Genomic DNA, 8,173 nt, shown 5'->3' with positions numbered 1-8,173 from the left:
TCCCTGGGCAGTGAATAAAACCTCCATTTTCTTTTCTTTTAAGGCAAGGCAACCCTTGGTTGACCTCACAGATTGCAAGGACTTTGTCAGCTTACAATCCATTATTTTTTTATTTTTTACACCTACAGCACCTGGTCTTCCTAGGTGATCTCTCATCCAAGTACTAACCAGGCCCAACCCTGCTTAGCTTGCGAGATCAGGCTTCCGGGATCGGGTTTGTTCAGGGTAGCATGGCCGTAGACTGGAGTTGTTTAGTTTTGTTATTTATCCTGCTTGGTGTTCTCTGAGCTTGCTGGCTCTGTAGTTTGTCTTAATTTTGGACAGTTTTTGTATTATTACTTCAAATATTGCTTCTGTCCATTCATGCTTTCTTCTCTTCTGGTATTCTAATTACATATATATTACACCTTTTGACATTGTTACATGTTTTGATATTGTCCTATAGTTCTTGTATATTCTGTTCTGGTTTTCTTGTCTGTTTTTTCTCTGTGTTTCAGCTTGGGGCATTTTTATTGACATATATTTAAGCCCACTGATTTTTTCTTCACCATGTTGAGTCTACTGATGAGTCGATCAAAGTCATTTTTTATTTCTGTTACTGTGTTTACTTCTATAACTTCCTCTTGATTCTTTCTTAGAGTTTCTGTCTCTCTGCTTATATCTTCCATTTGTTCTTTCATGTAGTCTACTTTTTCCATTACAGCCCTTAACAATAATCAGAGTTATGTTAAATTCACTATCTGGTAATTCCATATCTAGGTCACATCTGAACTTGGTTCTGCTGATTGCTTTGTCTTTAGACTATGTTTTTTTCTTGCCTTTAGAGGATTGATACTAATCTGGTTAGGAGCTGAGCTGTTTTAAATATTGCCCATAGATATTGGTACCAGAGGCTTCAAATTCCTATAGTGTCCTTATTTTTGTCTCTCATCTTGACTTTGGGTTTCCCTAATTCTACTTCTCAGAAAGTCTTATATCTTGCTTGTCTTTCAGACGTAATCCACTGTTGTTATACTGTAGCTCCATTGGTGTCGTGTGGGGGAGGGAGAGAATTCTATTATCTTCTGATTATATCTCAGTCTTTTAGTGGGTCTATCTTCAGGCTGTGACCTTCATAATTGTTTCTTCAGAGGTATATTTTTTCATCCTACCCCCCGCCCCCCACTTCCTTCTCTGGTTTCATCTTTCCAAATCTATCTTCTTGAAGCCCTGATGCCTGTTGATAATATTTTCTTTTTTTTCCCAAATAGGAAGGCGGGCTGGAGGAAGTTTCTGAAGGAACACCCTATCCCAGAGATTGTGATAAATCTCTGATGAAGTTCTTTCATCTGGAGAATGAATCTTTGCTATGGAGAAGATTATGGCATATTTTACAATGGTTACTTTTTATTTTTCCCCGGAGAGCCACAAAAAAACCTTTATTAGATCTTCACCATGAGGACCTGATGGATTAAAAGCCACAAAAGTGTAGTGACCCCCAGGAGTTTCTCTCTTTCACAGTAGTCCATTAATCAACACAGCCTCCAGCAATTCATCAAAATTACCATTTAAGTATTATACTAGTTTATAGATCCAGCAGCTTCTGCTTCAGGTAAATAGATCTCATCTTTGTCTCTCTGGATGTACCTGTCTCTCCAGGTTTCAGAGTGGTGGTTTTTCCTGCAACTTCAGTTCTCTGATGGGTCCATGAAAAGCTGTTAATTTTCAGTTTATCTAGCCTTTTTCTTGTTGTAAGAATAGGAATGGTAGCTTCTAAGCCTTTTACATTTCGGAGCTGAAACTGGAAATCGTTTTCCTCTATTTTTTTCATTAATAAATTTAATCTTAGCAGCCTTTATTGAATTTTTAAAATTTTGGCTTTCTATTTTTCATTTTCAAAAGCTCTTTCTGGTTTCCTAAAGTTTTAAAAAATAGAATCCTGTTCTTGTTTTATGAGTGTCATATCTGCTGTTATCTTTCTAAGGACACTAATTTTTCATTGGAATTATAAAGACTTTGTGCAGATAAGATTTCCTTGGGTTTCAAAATTTTACTTTCACAATTTAGAATTTAAAAAATTTACTCACTCAAAAGGCTAGCTTCATTAGAGACGTTATATCAGAAACCACTATTTATTACAAATTTTGTATTTTTAAATATCTAGCTATGTCTTAGCAGATATAATATCTAGCAGAGACCCAAAACCCCAGTTAAATTTTTAAAAAAATTTCTGATCTGGACTAACTAAGTGGACTAAATAATTGTTTACAACATGTGGACAGCTCTCTTTAAATCTTTGCAGGTTCCAACAGATGTACAATACTTAGAACAGCTGCCTTGAAGTGGAGGAAATTAGCATTGCTGTCAGAGAAATAATTCTTTTTAGTTCCTATAGGTGCAATTGTTTTGTTATATTTTGCTAATAACATTATAAAATGCCAACTAATCTCTGGCTGCTATTTCTTAAAAAAAAAAAAATATTTTGTATTATAGACTTTTGGGAAAAATCTTAAAACATCTTTTAAATAATTCATCATTATAGACTCTTTTATGGCAGGTGCCCAAGCTAGACATCTGGCTGTTCTGTAGTCTAAAAACATAGAATTGTTTACCTCTAAATGCAAAAATTTCTGTAAATATTAATGTTGTTATTTCAAAAATAGAAAATGACTGCTTCTATTACCATCTGTTATTTGTTGAGTCCTATTAAATGCCAAATACTAGTCTAATCTTGAAAGATAAGTAGTATTATACTCAAATCACAGAAAGGGAAACTAAGGAATAAAGAGATTAATGACTTGTTCGAAGTCATAGAATTACCTCAGCCATAGCCAGAATTCTGGTTCATGTCTCTCTGGGCTTTGCCCACTCACCATACCTTCTCTATTTCCAGATTTCTGGCCATTTTTAGGGGTCTGTTAACATTGTGAATAGTTTTGTGTAATTTTCTGTTCATGATCACTTTTTTCATTCAGCCAAGAAATTTCTATTTTAAGATCTCTTTATCTAACGTTTTCAGATTTAGCATTTTTTATATCTGTCTAAAGTCTTACTCTATTTAAATTGTCCTTTCATAGATTTATATTTCCATGGAAGAAAAGAAGGCAGTCATAAATACAAGGACCAGGAACACCTCCTCTTAAGATCCTCCCTAAGTTTTTACTTACCAAGGCTTCTGTGAGACTGGACTTTTAGACTGATCTTGAAGTGGAGGAAGAGGAGCTAGCTAGGTGACACCTGAGTTTAGGAACCACTGTAACAAGTCAATCACTGTGACCACTGGAAGCATGAGTTAGAACTACTAAAGGTGGCTGAAGTTTATCTTAACAAGGACCTGAAATAAAGCATACAAAATAAATCATCTCCTGGGAAATAATAACTAACGAGCTTTCCGAACAGTGTAGTCAGCAGCCCTGTGAGAGATTAGAGCAAGGCAGTGAGTAAAGAAGCCTCCCTGGGGATAAGAAAACACAAATGATCATTGGTACACTGTGAAATAAGCTGAAAATAATCAGATAATCAATCTAGTACCCATAAGAACCTGCACAAATCATGGAAACACAAAAGTGCATATAAAATGTATCCAAAAACTCAGGGAAGGCCAAACTTCTTCTTATTAGGTAGCTGTCAGACACGAGAGGCAGGGAGAACAAAGGAATAGGGGCTCAGCCTAGAGACCGCCCAAAGAACACCCTATTGGTAGTTAGAGAATATCTCCTGCATCCCCAGAGACAAAGGAAAGGAGGGTCATAGTCTTAGCTGGCCTAATCCGGCTACAGACACCTGCGCAGAAGATGCTATCTTAATTTGCTCACAATTTAAACTTCATTATAATACTATGTTTATGCCTGGAAATTTATGAATCTAATTATAACAGACTCAATTCTGAGTAAGCACTTGCTCACTAATATAGCATCCAAGTGTCAATCAAAATGACCTCACTTGCCAATCACTAAGAATGCCTTTGTAACCACCCATGACGGCCCTAAATATATCGCAGACCTCTCCCTCCCCCGGGGTTATAGCTCTCCATCTTCCCTGTAACCCCCCGCCCCCTCCAGGGGTACATATTCTTATTTCCACATGGTTAGCCAGTTTTAAGCTTGACCTGTGTTCTATCTCATAACGTGCTTTTAATAAACGAATATTTCTCATATTCACTAAATTGAAATTAATTTCCTCATCAGTGATAAGGACCTAGAGATGTATGTTACCAGAACTCTGCACCAGATCGCCGCAACCATAACATTCTGAAAAAAAAGATAAATGTCAATTCCAAGAAAATCTAAAATTTCAAACTACAGAAACTTCACTTATCTCATGCAAAAAATCTAAATAAATTAACATACTTTATTAGTCAGTAAATATTTAAATTGGTGTAATATTAGTTATAATTATATTTTTATGTCAAACAGCGTTCCTTAAATTTGAACTAATTTCTTAATATTTCATCATTTTAGCTCCAGAGAAATGTAGTGCTGTCCCCATTTAATTGAGAACAAACCAGTTCTCTATGGGGAGATGCAAATTAGCTTAGAAATCACAGATTATCCATTAACTGTGACATAGTGAGGCAGGGTGTCTTGTAAGAAGAAGGATTTGGACATTGTGAAGATGATATGTCTAACTTTTTAAAACCAAAAGAGTCCTTTAGGAGCTGCTGCTTCAATTCAAAAGGGACCCTTTATCGACCCTTGGCATCTGAATAATCATTTTTTTCTTTCTCTTGTTTTAAATAACATCTTTATTAAGGGATAATTCATACATCCTCAAATTTACCTTTTTAAAATATACAATTCAATGTTGTTCAGTATATATAGTCACAGAATTGAGTAACTTTCACTATCCAATTCCAATACCTTTTCATCACCCCATAAGAAAACCTTACACTCACTGACAATCATTCCTCTTTCTGCCCTCTCCTTGACTCTGGCAACCACAAGTATACTTTCTATCTCTTTGGATTTGCATATTCCGGACATTTCCTATAAATAGGATTATATAATACATGGCCTTTGAGCTTCTTTTACTTAGTGTAACGTTTTCGAGGAGCCATTTCTCTCTGGCATTTACAAGGTGTTCATGCCTTGCCCTACACCCTGTGGGCTCTCTATTCAGGTATAAATTTATATGGCCTACACTTGAATCATTCCTCTCAACTCTGATTCCAACTCTACCTAGCAGACTCTATAGAGACGAATACCAGTCAGATCCCATGCCCTTCATCTGAGTTCAGAACCTCCATGGGGATGTGTCAATCTATTTCCTGTGCTTTTCCAAGAAATGTAGTAATACATTAAAAGTGTATTTGGAATTATAACTCCTAAAGAAAACTCTTTGCCAAATGATTAAAATACTTCACATAACTTATTAAAAATATTAGATAACTGATAAATTACAAACTAAATAAAATAAATATAAAAATCAGCTGAAAATCATCTATCCACTTGCTTTGTAGTTAATCAATCCTACCTTTAGAAATAAGGATAACTCTTATTTCCCACTATTTATACAATCCTTTTTTCTTTCTTTTTTAATTTTTATTTTTAAATTAGAGTTGACATTTAATATTATTTTTATTAGTTTCAGGTGTATATACTATCCTTTTCTTCCTATATCAAGTATTTTTAAAGGATCATGCTTTCTCCTTTTTAATCCAACATACTGATTTTTATTTTGTTTCTATTTTAAAACTGATGTATATTAAAGCAAAATTTAAAAGTAAAATAGCCATCCATAATCTTGACACCCCTAGTAAAATTATTGTTATTTTTCTATTATTTTTCCCTCAGACAAAATATATTTTTTAATTAATTGCCTGAAATACCTTTATAATACATTTTCACCTGGTTTTTGTTTTGTTTTGTTTCATTTTTGTTTGTTTGTTTTTGTGGAAAAATTTTGGAAACCAGCCATCAAGTTTCTTTTTTTCATCTTGTTTCTCACCATGTATTTGTGTATTTTTGTGCCAGTAACACATTCTTTTTATTATAGTTTTTATTTTAGTTTTATTATAGATATATTTGGGGCTTGCTTGTAGGTTTCTTACAGGCTGTGCCTACAAACACAAGAATCTGATAAATTCTATTTCATGTGATTACTGTAATCAAATTTCCTTTCTATGTGGGACTTTCCAGAGAGCTTCTCACAACATGCCAACTGAGTGAAAGCAAGAGAGCAAGAGAGAGTTCCAACAAGAGAACATGCTCCTTATAGCCGTGCCACCCTGAAGAAGCCCGATCTCGTCTGATTTCAGAAGCTAAGCAGGGTCGGGCCTGGTTAGTACTTGGATGGGAGACCACCTAGGAAGACCAGGTGCCTGTAGGCATTAAAAGAATTAAAAAATAAGGGATTGTAAACTGACAAGGTCCTTGCAATCTGTGAGGTCAACCAAGGGTTGCCTCACCTAAAAAATAAAAAATAAACAAAAAAGAGAACATGCTTCTTTACCCCTTTTACACATACATATCTTCTCATAGCTATAACAGATTGCACATATTTTTGTGTTCTTTTTTCATTTAACCCAGTTACTTTTACTTATCCCATGTACAATATGATTACTTTTAAAGCTTCATAATAGATTGTTCTGTATTTTACATAATAATTTTACTTACAAATTTTCCAATCTGGGGTAATATGGTTTCAAATTTTTCAAAAGTATAGTTTGAGTAAGGGACATGTTGAGACTGAGGAGAAGAAATGAAGGGGACTTTGGGCCTGGTCAGGATCATACATTGAATTGAAGACTCTCTATTAAATATAGGGAGATTAAGACTGCTTTAGGTTTAGGGCTGGGGCGTAGCAGTAGAGAAGGTATGAGGAAAGGCCAGAACCTCTTGCTGATGTCAGGGGAATTGAGAGATTTGGGGGGACATCAGAGAAGTGTTCACAAGACTGTCTATTTTCTGCCACCCACTTCCTCCCTAGAGGCCACAAACTTCGGTTGATTATCTAGAGGTCACTCTTCCCGAGGGCTGGTGGAAGAGCTAGCCCAACTGCAGGGAGCAGATTTCTTCTTTAGTTTGATCTGACAGCTCAGATTACTCTCTGCAGGACAGAAATAATACTCTCCATGCTTAATTTAGCTTAGTGGCTTTTAAACTTTTTACATGGGCAAGAATCTGTTCTCAAATAAAATCTTATATAAAACTTTTTTATGTGAACATATAAATGTGGAGCCACTCTGACCACTCATTAAGAGAATATCCTATGCTGGTTCATATCCAATAAAGTATGTGTTCTAAGACAAGCCAGGAGGAAAGATAGATGCAGGGCTACATCAAAGCCGGCCTCTTCCTAGAAGTGAGCATGGTGAGAAATGAGGGGAGAGAAGATATAGTCGAGGGTCTGAAGCCAGGCTTTGGGCACAGGTTCCGTACCAGCCTGTGCTCCTTCCTTTCTTCCAGCTCTCCTGCTGTTGGGGAATTTGCTTGGCACAACTTTATCCCCATTATGGAAACCACTCTACTCTTGCCTGTTATGATTGTTTCTCATACTATGCACTCACACAGAGGCATTTCTCACCCAGACCATCCCCACTCTCATGACCACATTTCGTTTTTTCTGGTACAAAAGATTTGATTGTCTGATTCATCAGTGAGTCCCACACCAACATCAGAAATGGGAGGTCTCAATCACTACATGCTGTTCACGTGTGGTTTGATTGCTCCGCTGTTCCACAGAGAGACTGCCCTGCACTCTAGCGCCCTTAGCTCTCTCATTCCTGCATCTCTCAGGTGTCTTACTGTTAAACAAGACAAGAAGGGTACATAAAAGAGATATTAAAAACTAAAAAGATGTTTTTAAAGTCTCTGAGAGATAAATATTCTTAGCTATGAAATGAAATGAACATTTAGTGACATACATTGCCAAAAAGTCAACAAAGCTATAATAAAAAGAATGTGGTATTGGCACAAAAATACACAAATACATCCATCAAATTGTTGTTTTTCTGTAGCAAATTTCAAGTTTATAATACATTATTTTAACTACAGTCACCATGCTGTTCATTAGATCCCCAGAACTTACTCATTTTACAACTGAAAGTTTTACCCTTTGATCACCCCACTCCCCCAGTTAAATCCCCCATTCCCAGCCCCTGGCAACCATCATTCTACTCCCTGTTTCTATGAGTTTGAGTTTTTTAGATTCCACATATAAGTGCGATCATTCAGTATTTGTCTTTCTGTATCTG

The 8,173-nt window shown here is 35.9% G+C and overlaps 2 pseudogenes; one reads left to right on the top strand and one right to left on the bottom strand.

Moving 5' to 3' along the window:
* Positions 1 to 119: 119 nt before the first annotated feature.
* Positions 120 to 242, bottom strand: LOC112485040 (annotated as a pseudogene).
* A 5,945-nt stretch (positions 243 to 6,187) lies between these two features.
* On the top strand, positions 6,188 to 6,307 carry LOC112485092 (annotated as a pseudogene).
* Positions 6,308 to 8,173: the final 1,866 nt, after the last annotated feature.

The sequence above is a fragment of the Pteropus alecto genome, unplaced genomic scaffold (genome assembly GCF_000325575.1).
Source record: "Pteropus alecto unplaced genomic scaffold, ASM32557v1 scaffold95, whole genome shotgun sequence".
Taxonomy (NCBI): domain Eukaryota; kingdom Metazoa; phylum Chordata; class Mammalia; order Chiroptera; family Pteropodidae; genus Pteropus; species Pteropus alecto.
Note: the sequence above shows the minus strand (reverse complement) of the source record. Positions and strands in the feature narration are given on the sequence as shown.